Consider the following 12,737-nt stretch of genomic DNA (forward strand, 5'->3'; position numbering starts at 1 on the left):
GTGGTTGTGCTATTTTCTTTACGGAAGCCTGCTTGAGTAATAGGCAATATTTCATTTCTGTTGATATAAGGTGTTAATTGCCGACATGCTACCTTTTCTAGTACTTTGGAGATAATTGACAGTATACTGATGGGACGAAGTTCATCAAGCGACTGTACAACTGCTTTCTTGGACAGTGGAACCACCTTCGATCGCTTCCACAATTCTGGAAAACAACCTTCAGTTAATGAGTAATTTACTATGTGAGTAAGTGGAGTTAAAATAAACGGAACAGACAGTCGAAGCATTTTTCCTGTTATTCCAGCAAACGCACATGCGTTGGACTTAATACTGAGTATTGCAGTTTTAACTTCTGTTTCGTTTACAGCGTGAAACTTAAACGTTTCAATATTGCTATTTAGTTTACGCGATGAAAGTCAATGCGTTTGTTGATCAAGTACTTCAGTGCTTGTCTAAGACATTTTACAGACATCTGTGAAATGTGAATTTATAGCTCCAATGTTATTTACATCATCTGGAAGAATCAGGCATGTATCGCTTTTACCTACATCAAGATCACGCAAAGTTTTCCGTATGTTACGTGCATCATTAGTAAATCTCATCTGATTTGAAAAATACGCAGTCTTTTCTTGTCGAACAACAGTAGTTGTAAAGTTACGCAAGCGTCTGTAATCCTCCCAATGCAACTGATTCTTCGTCCTTTTATATTCTCTGTAAACACGGTCACACAACTTCATTAAAAGTTTTGTGTTACTTGAAATAAAGGGAAGAGTGTTCTTAGATAGCCTTTTCGTCTTGAGCGGTGCATGGTTATCAGAAATATCGACTATAATCCTTTGTAAAAATGCAACTTTATTATCTATTGTTTCCATTTGAATAATCATATCCCAGTAGTAATTTTGTGCATCACGATAAAACGATTCGGTATTAAATGAAGCATGACAACGACACTGAATTACTCTACCGGGAGTTTTGAATATTGTATGAAGCTTGAGAGTGACGTGAATTACACTATGGTCTGATGTTCCGATTGGTTTACTAACTCCAAACGAGTGTATTTGTTCAGTGTTGTCAGTAATAATTAAATCTAGCAACGATTCGGTAGATTCAGTGTCTCTCGTGGGTTCATTTATTAACGGGGTGGAACCTAATATGTCAATAATAGATTTCAAGTAAATAGTTTCTTCTTTATCTGGCCAGAGTTGATTGCAATTGAAGTCACCAACAACGAATATTTGGTCGACTTGTGGATATAGTTCCAATACGAAATCTTCGATCGCTGGAGATTTCCATACGGTATGCTGGGAGATCTATATACAGCAGTAATACCAATTGACAAGTGGTCCACATCAATAAGATTTAAAATTTCTAGATGTTGATAAACATCGTTAGATTGAAAGTTAACAACTTTCACTTTAATATGTTTTAAGTAGTAAATCAGCATGCCTCCCCACATCGCTTTGTCACTGCAAATGACTGAATACCCTGGAATCTCAATTTGCCTTGTACTTATAGAATCGTCCAACCATGTTTCCTATATAATCAAAATGGAACATTTCGTGGAGGCAGCAAGTAGTCGTACTTCGTCAATTTTAGGAAAAAAAGGATGGATATTTGCATGCATAATCTTAAAATTGGACGAAGCAGCATATTGAATAAGGATCTGAAACCCTTACATTGTTCATGTTTGTACTACCTATATTCAAATACATAGGTTATAACTAAAATGTATGTAAAAAACACCATTAAAGCAGTAATTGAGCCCTGGCGAAACTGAAAGGCTACACTGACACACATGATACGATGACTGCCTTTTCTATTAATAAACATAAAATAAAATACCATAGAACATAGATGACTCAACTTACAGTAAAGAAAAAATAACAGTATGGGAAAAGATCGCATTATAAATGCAGTTCTAATATAGGCGTTTTTGTATTTATCACTTAACGTACACATAATAAAACAGTACTTAAAATTTAGTATTTTCTGGCTTGTTAACTTCATCGTGTACAGTTGAGATTTGAAACGTGATGAGTAAGTAGCTTACAACATCGGTACAAGTTCAATTTCTATGTCCACTAATATATTACACATTTGTCAACTCACGGCACACAGATAACAAAAGAGCAAAATTGATGTCGACTTACCATAGTTGTCCTTTAAAGTATAAAATATATATTTCTAACACAGAACAACAGATAACTGTAACATTACACACTTTTGCCCTACCTACAAGTTACACACTTTTGCACTTTACACACGGTCATCATTCACACACTGTAGAGTGCAAACTTTAAAACTCCTGTAATTGAGAAGCGTTCGTAACGTAGTTCTTTTCGCCATTGATGATGACAACAATTTTTTCATCCCTTGTATACACATTCTTGGGGTCAAATTTCTTAAGTGCCTTTTGCCGTAGCAGCAATCGTAAACTACATAAATCTTATCTTATCAGAATTCCAGAGTTCTTTAGCTTCCGTTTCTGATTTAACACTTCAGCCTGTAAGCGACAACTAACAAATTTAACAACAATTGGCCGTGTACTACAAGGCTTCTTCTGTCCTACACTATGAGAACAGAAAATGTCCCTTGTACTTAAATTCACGTCCAGTCTTATTTCAAAGATTTTCAGTGCGAGGTTGTCTGTGTTCTTATTTATCTTCTCAGGTGCGCAGAAGATCCTTAAGCTGTTTCTACACTGATATTGACCTACTCATCTATATTTTCCTGCAGATCACTTATTTTCTTGTCTCTGTACCAACTCTTTCCGTAAGTCCTCAATCACTTCGCTATTGAAATTCAGCGTTTCTTCCAAACGTTCTATCACAACACGCGTTCCAGATTCAATTATTGAATTGACGATTTCATATGTCTGCATAGCACGCTTAACTTCACCACATATATCCTTCATAATCTCTGACCTATTTGAAGCTGCAGCCGGTGACTTCAGTCCATTGCTTCTGCTGTTATAATGAGTGTTGTTAGCCATTTTGCACAATAATTCTATTAAACTGATTATAATTACTAAAATTATATATTATGTGTGTTTCTTCTTGATTAAAACACTGAGCAATGTTTTTCACGCTACATTAGATGCAAATATATTGTTAACTTCCCAGCGTCGGGGTCTAAGTTCGGGAATGATGACACAGGAAGTTACCTTCCGTTCACCATCTAGAATGAACGGGAAATAAGCTAACCTACTTAAATTATGTACCTCCTGGAACGTCAGTGGGCTCTGTCTTCTCCTTGGATTAGCGAGGTTCTTCGATGGGGTCTTAAATGAACATTTGTAAACTTAGGTATTCTCGGAGTAACGTGGTTCTTATCGCGGATGACTTGTACATCCCTAGTTCGATATCGCTTGCTATATCCCAGTCCGTCACGAGAATCTCGCGCCGTTTGTTGTGACTATCTTTCCTCCAACTTCTCTCTCTCTCCCAACTTCGTCCGACTTCCTTTTCGAGACCAGCGACCCTCCAGTTTTGTTCAGCTTCTCTCCTGGATTTCGCTTCATCATCATTACGTCAGAGGTGTGCTGTCCCTTCTTCAGGAAGCTTCTCAGTTTTCTCATTGTTGATCAGTGATAAAAATCTCCAGAATGCCTACCTCCGCGATGCTGGCACTTTTAACATTTTCGAAATTGTGTCTGTGTTAACAAATATTTACAAAATTTAGTTACATAAAATTTTCTTAATTCTTTCCAAGTAATGACTTTCAGATTCATTTCTCTTTTACATCTGTTACAATAATGTGCCGAATCATGTCTTCCTTCATGCCAAAGTTATATAATCATTACATAAATCTAACTACACAACTTGTAGCTTGTGAAATGTTTTTGGTTATTTAATATTTCTTAACCTCATTCTGCTAAAATAATTCAATGGATAATTTCTAACTTTTCAAGAAGACAAAATTGATTAATCAAATAGAAAATTAAATAAAATATATGCTCTGGGCTACAACATGAATATAAATTATATGTTTTTACTGGAGACGATGATATCAAACTTTCACTACGCCGCCATCTTGGTTACAATAGTTACAAACGTCGATGAATCTAATTATGCAATAAGCGCTAACATTCTTCCTTGTGTCCCAACACATCAAGATTCCGATAACATTGATATACTTGAAGAAACCTTAACTGTTTCACGAATGTCGCACAGAGTCAACGGTATAATAGTTCAACCCCATGTGCCAAGTGTTGAGCAGCAAAGAACGCTACCAACATATGAAAAAACGAAGCGTCGAAGTATAACGCCTCCTCCGTTTTAATTTCAATAATTAACTCGGGAAATAGGGTAGGTGCTTCTGTCAAAGAACATGTAAAAATGGATTTCGTTGATACTTTTAAACTTGCACAACAGAAAAACTTAATATAGAACTGCAGATCGATGTTAAAAATCAGCGAGTGAGTTCATGGACTGGTTTCAAGATTCAAACAAGGAATTGTATTGATGTAATAGAAGACAAAACAGGATATCTTCCTACTATAAATGCTCCCGCGATAAATATGTCGACAGTTAATGAGATCCTACACCAAGCTTTGAAAATATGTGAAACACTCGAATTAAAGGAGGTAGCATGCTGTCTTCACCAGGCTCTCTTTGCGAAAGCTGCGGAGATCACCTTGGAAAATAAAGATAAGATTAGGCATATTGTTATCACAATCGGTGCATTTCACTCAATATGCAACTTGTTGGGAACTATAGGAACAGAGATTTAAAAAAGCTGGCCTACGGGACTTACTTGTGGAAGCTGGAGTATCAGCAGAAAGCTCCATTAATGCAGTACTTGAAGGCAAGCATTATAATTGAGGAATTAGAATGCATAAGTTGCTCTATGAAGCCTTACTCAGACTAATATTTAAAGGTTTCTTTGAATGGATGAAAAAAGTCACCAGAATGATATCACAGAGCTTAACAATGCTATTACACATATTGAATTACTTCATCACAATGTGTGTCATGAGCAGTTAAAAGATGTTCTAGGGAATCCATTTTGTCTTCGAATTATGATTCTTTTTGAGAAATATTTGGAAGTTCCACATTCCAGTGGTGATTTATCATCGTTTTGGATGAACTATGTTGATATGGTAGAAAACGTTCTTGGCGTTGTTAGAGCTTCCAGAGAAGGAGACTGGTTTCTTCACCTTGCTATGATTAAAGACCTTATACGTTGGTGTTCTGCTTATGATAAGCAAAACTATGCTAGATACCTATCAGTACACTATCTAGAAAGACAAGGTTGCAAATTGAGCATCAAAAAATGTATGATCATCAGAGAAGGGTTCTCTGTGCAGCTTGGAGGAAACAGTCCATTCGGAAAGATTCTAGTTGACCAGGAAATAGAGGAAACAGTAAACAGAGACACTCAAACCGCTGGTGGAGTAAAAATATTTAGTCTTCACCCAGGCGCGATGGCCAGGTATTACTTAATAGCAGAGTAGAGAAGCACGTGCCTTTCGAAATCTGAGGAAATGACCGATAGAAAAACGTCTGGTCTTTCGCATCCCGATCTTGGTTTACCTAGGATACAAAAAGATGAGAAGGATGTACAAGCGCTTCTTGATATTATGGAGAATAGTTGGAGGGATCCCTTTCATGTCGAGAAGAATTTTTGTCACTGTCTACTGGCAGAGTTGCTCCCATCGAAATTTAAAAGGACCTTCTAAATGCCAAAGACCAAGGGGAAATTGCTTTCGCCAAATTTAAGGAAGAGAGAAGGCAAGCCAATGAGGTATCCACAAAATTCTATGACCGACTCTCGAAACTGAAGCTTAAGACATTCAGTGATATACAAATTACCAAGAAGTTGAAGACTTCCAACAAGGAAGTTATATTGAGAGCAGACAATACCCTACTTGTCAGTGTGTTAACACCAAAATGAAATGCATACCTGCCTGTAAACTTCAGACATGTGATAACATGATAGAAGCAGATAATTCTTACAACCAGAAGAATACAGATGAGGACGGTGATGAAGATTTCTAATGAGATATGATCGTGCACAAAATTTGAGACAGTCTTTAATTAACTAACTAACTAACTAACTCTATGGCCTATGGAACCCGGAGGTTCAATGCCGCGTTCACAAAAGCTCTCCACTGACTTCTATCCTTAGCTAATTGGATCCAGTTTCTACTTTGTATTCCTATCTCTGCGAGATCCATCTTAATATTATCCTCCCATCTGCGCCTAGGTCTTCCTAATGGTCGTTTTCCTATGGGTCTACCAGTCAAGACTTTGAAAGCGTTTCTACTTTCTTCCATTCTAGCTACATGACCTGCCCACCTAAGCCTCCTAGACTTGACGACCCTAACAATGTTGGGTAAACCGTATAAACTATGTAGACAGTCTTTAATTACGAAAAGAAAATCGAACATTTTTTGTCTCTCATCAAAAGTGTTGTACTTAGGATGCTAAGGTTTCGCGTGAGGTTGAATGAGCGTAAGGTCGAAATAACCCTAGTAGCAAGGTTGGTTGGTCCTCCGTTGGGAATTAAGTGGAATTTGGTCAAAACGGTGGATGATGGTCGGTGAGATCCTATAGCGGAAAAACTTATAGTGGCCCAACGTTGGTTAAATGTATGGTTGTCCAACCAACTATTATCCCGATCTTCACGCAACGATGGTACAATTTTTTTTTCAATCAAGAAATACGTTACTTTAACGTTGGCTAAATGACAGGGAACCGCTCTACGAAAAGCACATTTCCCCACCACACGACCACTATTTTTTTATCGTTGGGAAATTGTCGCTATTTCTATCTTGCTTGATGTTGGTAGACTGCGGTACTGCTCATGCGCAGTTGTTGATTGCCATATTGTGTTTATGAAGAAGAACAGAAGTAGTGTGGTCCTTGAGTTACCTGTATACTAATTATCGCTAGAAGTTCAGAAGAAGAAGGAGTGTGCTCGAAGTGCTTTTTAAAAAATAAGATTTAGAAAAAGGAAATGTAAGTAGGATATATAATCATTCTATATAAAATAATTTTGGTCTTTTTTTTTATGAAAACATGTTGGTGAATACAGTAGATTATGGTTGTCATGCATGAAGTGTGCTAATGTAGAATATGTTAAGACTAATTAACATTGAAATGATTAATATCGATTTTAAGAGGGCAAACGTAGTTTAGGTAAGCCAGTTACACCCTTCGCGTTGAAAACTTTCTGAACTATGTAATATTTACTAATTTTTCTACTGGAGGGGGGGGGATTATTTCTTGTCTAGACTGTTACACGATGGAGTGCACGTCAGTTTGCACTGGGCTACAGTACAGCAGATGGCTGTATGGGAATTAAATAAAGTAAATATTTCTGTGTCTAGTTTGAAGCTGATTACCTTTGGCTAAAGTACATTGTTACCGCGCATGCACATTAGAATAGATTCCTTCTACTCTTTCACCCAAATGTGACATAATTCTTTGTCTTTGTATAAGTTTACGCATTAGTAGCGATAGCCGCAATCACTTGAAAAAGGGGAAAAAAGCGTCAAAATGTTCTGAAAACAGCATGCAGTAAACTTCAAGGCATATGCCCCTTGTACTAAGATATTCTGTGAATTGCCAAAGCCCTAACCAATTTCAAAAACTTTACCGGATAAATTGGACAATTTGTTTTGGTTTTGAGAGGAAAGTGTGTATCAGTAAGGTAATTTTTGTTTTTTATGTAGTGAAGTGGGCATTACTAGAGCACACGGCTCTACCAATTTTAACACATCTCTTATATTTTCAAGTTCTGATAGGGCTTTGTATTTCTTTTAGCAGAGCAGGCATTAAATGAGGAGTTCCATTACTAATTGCAGATCAGGGGCGGATCCAGGACCGACTTCTGGTGGGACGGTGGGTTGTCATACTGCTACTTTTAAGGGCTCCAAATTTTGGGATGGGTTTTATTTATATACATAAAATAAGAAAATTTCCTCATCTGGGGGAGGGGCAATCGCCCCTATCCTCCCCCTGGATCCGCCTCTGTTGCAGATTGACTTTAGGAGGGCTCAGTATAAATACAGTGTGGACGTATGGCAGAGAAACTACAGTGCACAAAACACAAAGTAACTTGTGCTAGCTGGCCACTGAAAAGCACGAATGTTATCTAATCGAGTCAGGACAGGGAGAACCGAGTGAAAGCGAGGAGGTGCAACTGTATGGATTAGGTGTGTCAGCGATGGAGGGTATACGCATAATCGAGGGTAGTGGAAGTGCACAATTTCACTCTCATGCAAAATTGATTTCAATATGCTATGCACTCAGGGTGCGAAATCATTTGAAAATGGTGGGGGGGAAGAAGTTCAGCGATCCACACTAATGCTTCGTGGAACCTCCAAAAAATTGAAATATTAATGGATTAATAATAATAATAATAATAATAATAATAATAATAATAATAAATGTTCAAACTAGTCGTAATTGTTATTTAAAAATACTTTAATGTTATTTATTCATTTAACCAAAATTGGTAACTTATCTACTGCATTTAATATACACTTCGGTGCGTATGGTCCAGGGTTAGACTCTAGTGGGAGCACAGTACCCTTGTGTTTACCATTATATTGAAGATTACATTCGCGAAAATAGCAGTAGAGATATATAAGTCTGAAATAATAGTCCCTGAGAACCGATGTCCTAACCAAGCATTAGAACTACTAACTTGAAGCGCTCCACCTAGCAAGCCATAGATCCTCATGAGCTGTAGAGTCAGAGTATAGTTTTTATTATTATTTATGAAATTCTCGTTTCTTCGCTACGTACGTAGTGTTTCAGTTTGGTCGTTCAGATATACGGTCACCTTTGTAAGTCTAAATAATACTATGTATCTATATTGTATTATTAGCAAGAATATATTATTATAAATAATGATTTCAATACAAATACTTGATAGACAACAAAAAGCCATGTTGCCTCAGTGGTAGAGCGCCCACCTCAGGTGCGTGGAATCATCGGTTGGATCCTAGCTCGCGCCAAATTCTGCTTGTGGTATACAAACAATTGTGTGGGGGTTTTCTCGGGGTCCTCTCGCTTCGTTCCACTATCCTAATCAACCATTATAATTCATCTCATCATGACCGTCTTCCTTAGCCGTGGTGAATATTCATAGGACGTTAAACTTTAGAGAATAAAAGCACAAACACTATAATACGATTGATTTGCTGATTTAAGTTTAATGAACCTTTTCAGCAGCGAGGCTATGAAATGTGGACTTACAGTTTAAGGTGAAATCCGAACCACTGTAATCGTTCAAATTTTTGTCCTGCGGCATCTGTGACTGTCGCGATACTTTTAAGTGTTGCAGCTGTAGATGACTTACTGAACACCTGGTAAAGTTCGCCTAACAAACATGCAAAGTTGTGAACAGCATTCACAACACCAAAAACTCTTTCAGAAACAAGATCAATTCATTGTGCCATGCAGTATACGCTAATTAGGCACGGGTTGACATTTCTTCTAATTTGAGCAGCAACACCTTCGTTTCTCCCAGTAAACACTGCACCCCGTCCGAACTAAACCTAACCAGTTTTTCTTTAAGATTAAAAATATCTATGCCATCTTCGGAAAATGCTTGAATAATTTTCTCTTTAAGGGATTTTGCATCGGCATTTTCTACAGGCACTAATTTATAAAAACGACAACAAGGTTTATTTTCTTCGTCCACATATGTTCATATAACAGCAAGTGATTATCCGCAAACCTGTTTGTAGGTTCGTCCACTGAAATTGAAAAACAATCTGTTTGTTTGAGAAATTTTACGAATTTTACATGCAACTGTACGCTAGAGAATAAAGGTCTTCATCTCGTCAACAATCGAACAACCGAAAAAGTTAAACACCTGATCCTTTTACAAATAAACTACGTTTTTTAAAACAGCATGCATTTAAAATTATTGTTTGTCTGAAAATTTTCTTTATAGACCTACTTATATTTTCCTATTAAGGTGTCCCCCCTTACAGATTTTGGTGAGGGGGAAAAGCAAGTGTAAAATTTTTGGTGGGGGGGAAATCCCTCCCGTCCCCCCCGGGATTTCGCACCCTGTATGCACTGACAGGAATTACTTATTCATACTTCCATTCTTTCACCCAAAAAAAAAAAGTGTTTCACATCGTATTTTAACTATAAATTTTCTGTTCTGTAGAACAGTCTGCTAGAGTGGACCTGCGAAATGTATGGTACGCCTGGTTATTGGCTATTTATGATGTTTTTAAGTGGTACTGTATGTGGTCGTAGAAGCAACTATGATATTTGGTGCAAAGGTACACTTCTTTTTATTTAATGGCGGAAATATAATTGTTTTCTTTAAACGAGTGTGCATTGTTCAAATTTCATCAAAGATATGAGTACTAAACACAACAATTTTCGTAAAAAGTAGAAAGAGGAGAACAAAACCTACATTTTCCTAAGCAACATGACGACCAGGGCCTCTACCTTCATTTTAAACTTAATAATATTATCACAAACTAAAGAAAAATGATAATAGATACGTCCCATCCCCATATTGATCAACGATATTTTATTTGAAGCAAGTGTGGTCACCTCGGTAATCTTACGCGTATTTTGCAAATAGGACCCTCATTTATAGGGACGTTAGCCACACAAAAATGCTACAGTTTTCTTCGCCAGTATGTAGGAACACTGTTAGGCACTGTTAGAGGACCCGGTCTAGGGTTTGCACAAGTGGATCCAAACCGAAAAACCCACTGGGTTTGTTTCGGGTTACACCCACCTGGGTTTTTGAGCTTTATGTTAGTACTTTGCTGGTACAACTAAGATGATCATATTGAAAGTGATTTTTATCAAATTTTGGACTTTCTTTGGGCGAATTAGATGTTTTCACGTTAAGATGCACAACATTCAACATTATAGTTTTATAAAGTTCTGAATGAAATGAATGGATTTAAAAAAAATAGCTTGAGATAATTATATAACAAATTAATTTATGGATTATGCTTACAGAATATTTGAAATAAAATATGCAATTTATATTTTAGAAAATGCTCTCCGTGAATAGTGTACTCGGCGACGCCGAGAGAAGTTATGCCTCATATGTTTGATGGGTAGTAGATGGTACCAGTAGAAATGTAGTGCATTTATAAAACTAGTAGTATTATTTTTTATTACCCTTGTTGGTGACACAAGTATTCTTCAGTAAAATTTGGTTTTCCAACTACAACAGTTTAGTCCAGCTTTTTGTTGCTACTCTTCAAATAAGCATTCTGTAGAATCAACAGCGGCAATAGCGTAAAAATTCTTGTTAAATTTAAGAAGCTTAATGCTCGGAGTCCCGAAAACCACGTAACGCTTATTATTTCAATTGCTGAATTCAAACTTGCGTACTATTGGAAGTTGCGATGTACCGTAAAGAAAGACGCATTTTCTGAAAAAAGAAAAGAAAAAGAAAGAAAAGAAAAAGTCGCTAAAGAAGTGCTCGGAAAATTCGTGCAATTGAACGCACACAACATCGGAAGTGAATACTTCAACAATAAAATTATTTATTTTATGCCAGAAAATATTTTATTTCTTTTAAGAATTTAATTTACTTTATAAAATATGAATTTGTTAACTGTTTTAAATTAATTTTCTGGAAAGAAATGTCTGGCAACAAGTGCTCGGAAAATTCCCCTTAATTGGACGGACAAAGTATCTAAAGTGAACTTCAACACTAAAACTATATATTTTTCGCTGGAAAATATTTAATTTCATTTAGGACATTTTGGAACATTTCTTTTATTAAACATGAGTTATATATTTGTTTTAAATTAATATATTTGGTTTTCATATTTGACGAAACTCACTGAGGCTCCTGAGATGATTCGATCTACATTTATTCGTTAGTCTGCCTCTACCACGCATAGTGATGAGCAATGGGAATATTCCCAGTGGGAAGGAAAATAAAAATGGGAATATTTCCAGTTTTTCCTTGGCGTAGGTCTTCTCACGGATGCAATGTCCCGAATCCGGACCGTTGATAGTAAGGTATATTGCGCATATCGGAATCGTTGGGCAAATGACGAAGAGATGGGCATTTTCTGAACCCACAAGTAATTCAGTAATAGGCTGTATTGATTGGGGGTGAAGAACCGTGCGTGCTCTGCGGGAGTCACCGAATGACGGGATATTCTGGGACGCTCAAAGCCGTACTGTTACAGAATGTCGGTCCCTCACAGGGACGATGCGTTATAGAATGGCTTTCCTTCATGGGATAGATCAATTAATAATTATATTATTATTAACTGATTTGTAGAGGATGTAGCATCTGGGGGACGATCTAGGTGTACTAAAATACTTGATGGGTTTCATTTCTCATGATATGCTATATGCGCTAACTTGGAAGTATTATTGGTGTTTATTGTGTTTGCGTATTTGCAAAGCATAACCATGGCAGAAAATGAAAATTTATCTTTGCAAACTCTGCTTGAAACTATCAATGAAATTAGAACCTCCAACGCACAACAAATGCAAACACTTAAAGATGCTGTTAATGATACCGAAGTTTGTCAATTGGAAGATCAGGTTAGTGATATCGGTGAACGTACTATATTAATTGGAAATAAAGTCAGAGATTTGAATTCCGATATCAATTTAGTCAATGATAAGGTTGAGCGTATGCAGGGTAAAGTGGAAGAACACGAAACTAGAGTACACAAATTAGATCAAAATATTCGCGAGGTTTACGAAGTTGGTATTGCAACCCGTGAAGTAGCTCACCGCACTTAAGTAATGATTGAGGATGCGAAAGGT

General features: G+C 36.9%; 1 protein-coding gene across 1 annotated transcript in view; it reads left to right on the forward strand.

The window, feature by feature from the left end:
• The first annotated feature begins 6,849 nt into the window (after positions 1 to 6,849).
• LOC145691052 (uncharacterized) overlaps positions 6,850 to 12,737 on the forward strand; it is a 163,371-nt gene continuing 157,483 nt past the window's right edge. The window contains exon 1 of the mRNA XM_081766688.1: positions 6,850 to 6,962. The gene's annotated coding sequence lies outside the window, so the exon portion shown is untranslated. The remainder of the gene's footprint in view (positions 6,963 to 12,737) is intronic.

The sequence above is a fragment of the Thermobia domestica genome, chromosome 7, assembly GCF_964235325.1.
Source record: "Thermobia domestica chromosome 7, izTheDome1.hap1.1, whole genome shotgun sequence".
In the NCBI taxonomy this organism is placed as follows: Eukaryota; Metazoa; Arthropoda; class Insecta; order Zygentoma; family Lepismatidae; genus Thermobia; species Thermobia domestica.